This window comes from Dipodomys merriami, unplaced genomic scaffold, assembly GCF_024711535.1.
Source record: "Dipodomys merriami isolate MVZ:Mamm:240054 unplaced genomic scaffold, mDipMer1.0.p SCAF_821, whole genome shotgun sequence".
Classification (NCBI taxonomy): Eukaryota; Metazoa; Chordata; class Mammalia; order Rodentia; family Heteromyidae; genus Dipodomys; species Dipodomys merriami.
The window spans coordinates 382,501-390,567 of record NW_027206426.1 but is presented as its reverse complement, the minus strand read 5'-3'; positions in this window follow the sequence as shown (position 1 = coordinate 390,567).

Sequence of the window (8,067 nt, the reverse complement as noted above, 5' to 3'; positions counted from 1 at the left end):
GCCCCACGACCGGACCCCCCCGCCCCCGCGCCAAAAAAAAAAAAAGAGACTGGCAGTCTGCCATTTGAGCCAAAACTCCACTTCTGGCCTTTGGGTTGCTTAATTGAAGACATGAGGCTCACCAAAGTGCAATGCCTATATACCTCTGATCATATAACAAGAAGTCTTCCCCTTTCTTTGTGTTTGTTATCATCGATGTTATTTTGTTTTCTCTTCTCCCCCCCCCCCATTGTTTCTTCCTTCATCTATTTCCGGGAGGGGCAAGAAATGGAGGGACCCAGGATGAAGAAGTGCAACAGTGGCACTCACTAGACACTATGTTGACACACAACCTGTGGGTGGGGAACAAACAGAACTTGAGGGAGGGAAAACCTGTGAGAGAGCCAGGGAAGGGGTGACATTGTCCAAAAAAAAAAAAGTACTCTTTTTTAGGGGGTGGGGGGAGATGGGAGGGCAGGAATGGAAACAAAGGAGGAGGCAACAATGCTTGATAAGAAATGTACTCATTTCCTTGCTCGTGTCATTGTAACCACTCTGTAAGTATTTTCACAATTAACACAACTCATTAGCCGGGCGCCGGTGGCTCGCGCCTGTAATCCTAGCTACTCAGAAGGCTGAGAGCTGAGGATCACGGTTCAAAGCCAGCCCGGGCAGGATAGCGCCCAAGCCCAGAGTTCAAGCCCAACGACAAAAAAAAAAAAAAAAAAAAAAACTTATTAATTAAAAAAAAAATGTACTCTTCCTACCTCACTTATGTAATGTAATCTTTCCTATCCTTTTTTTTTTTTTTTTTTTTTTTTTGTCAGTGGTGGGTCTTAAACTCTGGGCCTGGGCGCTGTCCCTAAACTCTTCAGCTCAAAGCGAGTGCTCTACCGCTTGAGCCACAACGCCACTTCCGATTTTCTAGTGCCTCATTGGAGATAAGAGTCTGGTGACTTTCCTGCCCTGCCTGGCTTTGAACCGTGATCCTCAGCTCTCAGCCTCCTGAGCAGCTAGGATTACAGACGCGAGCCACCGGTGTGGGCTGGCATACTGTAACCGTTCTGTATGTCACCATTTCCCTAACAATTTGTAAAAAATCAAAGGAGAGAGGGAGGGGGAGATAACAACCCCTCACGCCTGAGAAGTGAAACCCAACGGGCTTCTAACCGATCTGAGATTCTTTGAAGGTTTTTGCGATGTTAATCACAATCACAAACACAGACGGACAGTTTCTCCAGTCACTCCTTAAGAGGAACGGGGAACAGGGACAGGGAGAAGAGAGGCAGATCCTGGCCTGACCTAGGCGGGAAGATGGAGGGGAGACAAGACTCCTGAACTCCTTTTTCCCCTCACTCTCCTCCGTCCAGAGGGTGGGAGCTTAGGGGTCGGCCACGGGGACATCCCACGGTCACAGTCATGCCTCCCGGAGGGGCAGAGGGCAGAGCACAGGCAAGCATGCCAGCTTCCCCGCCCGCCCCTCCCATTCTGTCCCTGGCGGGCTTGGGCGGGAGGCATACTAGTGGCAGCGGGCGGGTGGAAGTAGTCTGACAACTCCAGCTTGCAGGAAGTCAGTGGCTGCTGGTGGTAGGCAGGGAGGGTTCCAGCAGAAAAAGACCAGAGAGAGCGCGCGCGCGCAGACTTTTCCTGCCCAAGGGCAAAAGAGGCCACTTTTGTAAAGACGGGGAGGGGGAGGGGAGGCTGATTCACTCACCCCCACCCCACCCCGCGCGCTAATGAAGTTACAGGAGCTGAGGGCTGGCCGCCCCACCCCCCACCCCGCCGGGGTGTTTCGCAGAGGACGCAGGGCGGGTCGGGGGTGGGGGTGGGGTGGGCTGGTTTAAGCCTGGAGCCCCAGTCAACTCAGGAACTCCAGGCAACGTTCCTTTGTCTTGTAAATGTCGCGTCATGGCAACGACTTAAGCGCCCTGGCGGAGGGGGGAGGGTGGGGGGGGGGAGGAGAAAGAAGAAGAAACAAACACGCCCACCCCAGCAGGCCTGCCTGAGTTGAGGCCTTGAATTTCAACCTCAGTAGGGCCACTAAACTAATAAAAATCGTTGTAAGAAACTGTTGACGGAGGACCCTCGGGATAGGATGATTAGGCTGTGTACCCGTGAGGCGAGGTGGCCGTGTGTTCCAGCTTCGTGCCAAGAGGTTGCCTTATCTCGGCCTATCTTCCTTCCCAGAATTGAACACAGAGGCAAGCAGGATAATTTCCAGGGGGAAATGAGGCCTGGGAAAGCACCACCAGGAATTCAGAGACAAGACAGCCGGACAGCTTCCTAATGAATGGCTCCACACATCCTATTTTCTTCACTTTTCAGTCCCTCATAAACGAACAGTTATTAGGAAAGAAAACTAATAGGTGGGGGTGGGTGGTGGAAGGGAAAAGAGCAGCTCCCTTCCTCTGAGCTTTTGCACAAACAATGAGTATACTGCGGGAACGGAGCCAAGAGTTTCCTCAAAGAAAGGAGGAAACTTACACCGGGGAGGGAAGTAAATTTTAAAAAGAAACAGAGCATGGGTCAAAGCACCCCCCCTCCCCCCCATGCATGCATGGGAAACCAACAGAATCATCTCTTAAACCCTACTACAGGCTCAAGGTAGAGAGTTTACTTTGTTTCTTTTTCCTCTGTGTGTTTTCAAGGTTTCACTTTCATTTCTGGGCACATAACCATTGGGCCTTGCCTCGGTGGGTGTTTCTCCCCCTAAAAGTATCTATCCTGTCTTTTGGGTCTTACTGTGTGTGAGTGTGTGAGTGTGTGAGTGAGCGAGTGAGTGAGTGAGTGAGTGAGTGAGTGAGTGAGGCAGCCAGGCAGCCAGGCAGCCAGGCAGCCAGGCAGCCAGGCAGCCAGCCAAGCAGCCAGCCAAGCAGCCAGCCAGGCAGTCAGTCCAGAGATCTAATGTCTCCCCTATTTTAAACGTACCTTTTGCATATGTGAGAGAAAACACACGAAACTGGTTTTCTATAGGAACATATATGTGAATACATTCACCATGGAGTGAAAAGATAGAGTCGCTTCCAAATGATATGTACAGCAGAACACCAACACATCGAGATGACTTCTGCAAGAAGCCAAGGCCCACTTTTGAAATCCCATAATGAGGAAGCCTCAGTCAGTGGCCTGGTTTGAGTCCAGGCCTCCACTTAAAAACGACCTTTACTTTGTGTTTTTATTTTTCCCTGTTTTCTTTTCCTTTCTATGACCTCTCCCCCCAACGCCCCAACCCCTTCCCTCCATAGGTCTCTCTTTCTCCTTTTCTTTCTCTGTAGTTTGAGCCCGAGAGTTACTTAATTCTCGAACTTCTGGGTTTTCCTTAGATCTGGTAACCTGTTGGACATAAAAATTTGGGAAAGCCTCAAAACAGTCACCCCCACCCCACGAAAAATAATCATGCTTGTCGCCAAAAGCTGTTAAATGAGAAAACAGTGGTCAAGTGAAGCAAATGAAGGCTGTAATAGCAACCATGTTTCTAGACTACTGTACCAAGTTTTTTTTTTAAATATATATTTTTTAAATATATTTTTATTGTGAAAATACTGTACAGAGGGTTTACAATTACATGGGTAAGATAATGAGCACATTTCTTATAAGCATTGTAGCCTCCTGCTTTTTTTCCCCTTCCCATCCCTTCGTATCCTCCCCCCCCCCCCGCCGTCCCCCCACCAAAGTTGTAAAGTTCGTTTTTCGACATAACGACTTGTATATCTCATTGTTTCAATGGGTCCTCCTGTAACCCTGTTTTAACAATTTGTTTTTTCCCTTCCCCTCCACATATATCAACACCAGGATTTTTTTTTTTATTAAGCAAAACAACTCAGTTATTCAGCTGTGAGTATGTCCATACAAACAAGATGCAGGAGCCTTCCATGCTGGACTGGCCAAAAAAGGGGGGAGAGCTAGGAAGGTGGCTTAGTGGTAGAGTGCTCGCTCCCCTTGCAAGCATGAGGCCCTGGGTTCGATTCCTCAGCACTATATAAACAGAAAAGGGGAGCAGTGGCACCCTGTGGCTCAAGTGGCAGAACAGTAGTGAGCCTTCAGATGAAGAGCAGAGAGACAGCACCCAGACCCAGAGTCCAAGCCTCACACCCGACGACAAAAAAACTGAAAATAATAAATATATATATGTTTGTATCACACTACATATAAGCATAGATAGATATATATGTATGTATGTGTATAAATATATGTGTATATGTATGTATATGCATGTGTGTGTCTGTGTGTGTGTGTCTGGAGAGAGAGAGAGAGAGAGAGAGAGAGAGAGAGAGAGAGAGAGAGAGAGAGAGAGAGAGAGAGAGAAAGCCAGAAGTGGTGATGTGGTTCAAATGATACAGTGCTAGACGTGAGCAAAAGAAGTTGAGTGTGATTCCTAGAAATGTTGTTTGATGATACTTTTTGTCCTATTCATGACAGATAAAACTTTCACTAACTTATGTTATGTGTTAGTATAATTACTTCATTTGATGAAATAGCTAATATATATTTTTTACCTTTCTGAGAATATAATTTTAATGAAATAAACTGTAAAATTATTCATATGTGAAAAAAAGAAGAAGTTGAGTGACAGTGCTGAGGCCCTGACTTCAAGTCTCAGTATTGCCCACCCACCCAAAAAAATAAAGAAAAAGGAGAGAGAGGGGGGTGGGGAGAAGAAAGAGAGAAAGTAAAAAAAGGAAGGAAGGAAGGAAGGAAGGAAGGAAGGAAGGAAGGAAGGAAGGAAGGAAGGAAGGAAGGAAGGAAGGAAGGAATGGTCAATGACCTGTTTTTCTTACCTGTAGAGAAATGCCCCAAACATCTAGAAATTCAGGTTGGGGCAAAGATAAAACAGCTATCTGTACATAACTCAGCTGCCACATCTCCCCCCCCCCCCCCGCCTGTCTAACCCTGAAAACACCCATGAAGTCAAGGAGCTGTGTAGGTCTCTCTCCCTTCAAGAGCACCCACACTGTATTAGAGTATGTCCTTGTCTGTCTGTCTGTCTGTGTGTCTGTCTGTCTGTCTGTCTGTCTGTCTGTCTGTCTGTGCCTTTTTTGGGGGTCTGGTTGTCTCTGCTTGCCTGCTTGCTTACTTACTCCATAAAAACTCCACCAGAGTGACTCCTCCAGAAATTCTTATTCAATGATCGAAATCAAGGGTCCTAAGGGAAGAGTCCCTACATGGAAGGGTAAAAAGTCACTAACCCTCACCTGTGTTTGGTGACAAGAAGAACTCCATACCAAGAGTCTACCTTAATACATGAGGGCAGGGCAGGGAAGGAATAATTTATTCAGGTGATCTAGTCAGTCACAGTAATGGGTCTCTGGTTCCCCGTCCATGTCTCCCTCTGTGTGTGTGTGTGTGTGTGTGTGTGTGTGTGTGTGTGTGTGTGTGTGTGTGTGTGTGTGTGTGTGTGTGTGTGTGTGTGTGTGTGTCTCAGATCTAGTTGGACTTGTGGATCTCTCACTCGCTCTCCCTTCCATCTCTTACTCTGTGTGTCTTTCCACCGGTCTCTGGGTCTCTGTCTCTCTGTCTGTCTCTCCTGTGTCTCTGTCCTCTCCCCTCCCCCACCCCTTGCTTTTCTGTGTGGACTCAAGGAAGAACTGTGTTTCAGGCCCAGTGGTCTCTGCTTACTCAGCTTGCCAGCCTGGAACCCGCCAGAGGCAACTTCTTCCTTGGTGTCCCCGAAGGAAGGAGGGAGCAGGAACCGGTGCCCCAAAAGAGACTCTTATCTCCAATGAATCACCCGCCTGGCCACCCGCCCGCCCGTGACAACCCACACAGAATATGAAAGCCACACATGAGCTCAAGAACATGCAAAGACTCAGTTTAGAGGAGTCTCATGTTGAACATGGAGACTCGGTCTGTAAACAAGATGGATGCCACTCCCATCGCTGCTGCCATTTAGACCCGAGTTTTTAGGGAATCTGTCTACCACCCAGACACATTCCAGCCCACCACCTTGAGAATGTCTCAAGGATGGATGGCTAATTTTATTCAATCATCATCTGGTTTCCCGAAGGAGAAAATGCCTCTGCACCCCCCCTCCCCTGCAGTTCCCTTCCCAAGGCCCCAAGTCGGGGGCGGGGGGGGGGGGGTGGAAAACAACAACCAAAAAGCATGTAAATAAGCCGGGCGCTGGTGACTCACGCCTGTAATCCTAGCTACTTAGGAGGCTGAGATCTGAGGATGGCGGTTCAAAGCCAGCCCGGGCAGGAGAGACCGTGAGACTCCGATCTCCAATAAACCACCAGAAAACTGGAAGTGGTGCTGTAGCTCAAGTGGTTGAGCGCTCGCCTTGAGCTGAAGAGCTGAGGGACAGCGCCCAGGCCCAGAGTTCAAGCCCCACGGCCAACAACAAAAAAAAAAAAAAAAAAAAAAAGCACGTATATAATAACTGAATATACGTATATTTATATGTGTGTATCACACTATGTATGAGTATATATATATATGTGTGTGTGTGTGTGTGTGTATGTATATATATGTATAAATAAATGAACATATGTGTGCTTATACATATATACGTATATGTATAAATAAATGAATATGTGTTTATATATGTATATACATATAAACACATATATATGTATACATATATACATACTCAAGCACACGCACGCACACACACACACATAGATATATATAGATATAGATATATATAGATGTATATCTATATCGATACATAGATAGATAGATAGATAGATAGATAGATAGATAGATAGATAGATAGATAGATAGATAGGTAGATAGATAGATAGATAGATAGATAGGTAGATAGATAGACAGACAGACAGACAGACAGACAGACAGACAGACAGACAGACAGACAGACAGACAGACAGACAGACAGACAGACAGATAGATAGATAGATAGATAGATAGATAGATAGATAGATAGATAGATAGATAGATAGATAGATAGATAGATAGATAGATATCACGTACATAGACATAAGTAGCGCTGTGGCTCAAATGGTACAGTGCTAGACTTGAGCCGAAAATGCTGAGTGCCTGAGTGACAGTCCTCAGGCCCTGACTTCAAGACCCAGGATTGCCCACGCCTCCAAAAAATAGAGCAAAAGGAGAGAGAGAGAAAGAGAGAGAGAGAGAGAGAGAGAGAGAGAGAGAGAGAGAGAGAGAGAGAGAGAGAGAGAGAGAGAGATGGTGGGAGAAGAAAGAAAGAAAGAAAGAAAGAAAGAAAGAAAGAAAGAAAGAAAGAAAGAAAGAAGAAAGAAGAAGGAAAGAAAGAAGGAAAGAAAGAAAGAAAGGAAGGAAGGAAGGAAGGAAGGAAGGAAGGAAGGAAGAAAGAAAGGAAGGAAGGAAGGAAGGAAGGAAGGAAGGAAGGAAGGAAGGAAGGAAGGAAGGAAGGAAGGGAGGAAGGGTCAATGACCCTGTTTCTCTTACCTATAAAGAAATGCCCCCAAACATCTAGAAATTCAGGTGGAGGCAAAGATAAAGCAACTAACTGTCTGTGCCTAACTCAGCTGCCACATTCCCTCCCCCCCCCCCCGCTTTAACCTTGAAAACACCCATGAAGTCAAGGAGCTGCGTGGGTCGGTCTGTCTGTCTGTCTGTCTGTCTGTCTGTCTGTCTGTCTGTCTGTCTGTCTGTCTGTCTGTCTGTCTGCCTGCCTTTTTTTTTTTTTTTTGGTCTGGTTGTCTGGTTGCCTGGTTGCCTGCTTGCTTACTCCATAAAACTCCACCAGAGTGTCTCCTCCAAAAATTCTTATTCAATGATCGAAATCAAGGGTCCTAAGGGAAGAGTCCCTACATGGAAGGGTAAAAAGTCACTAACCCTCACCTGTGTTTGGTGACAAGAAGACCTCCATACCAATAGTCTACCTTAATACATGAGGTCAGGGCAGGGAAGGAATGATTTATTCAGGTGATCTAGTCAGTCACACTAATGGGTCTCTAGGGATCCCCCTCCATGTGTCCCTCTGTCTGTCTGTCTGGCGCGCTCGTGAGTGTGTGTCTGTGTGTGTCTGTGTGTGTCCGTCCGTCCGTCCGGCCCTCTGTTTGTTGATTCAGGGGAATCTAGTTGGACTTGTGGATCTCTCTCGTTCCCCCTCCATCTCTTTCCCTGTGTGTCTTTCTGTCGGTC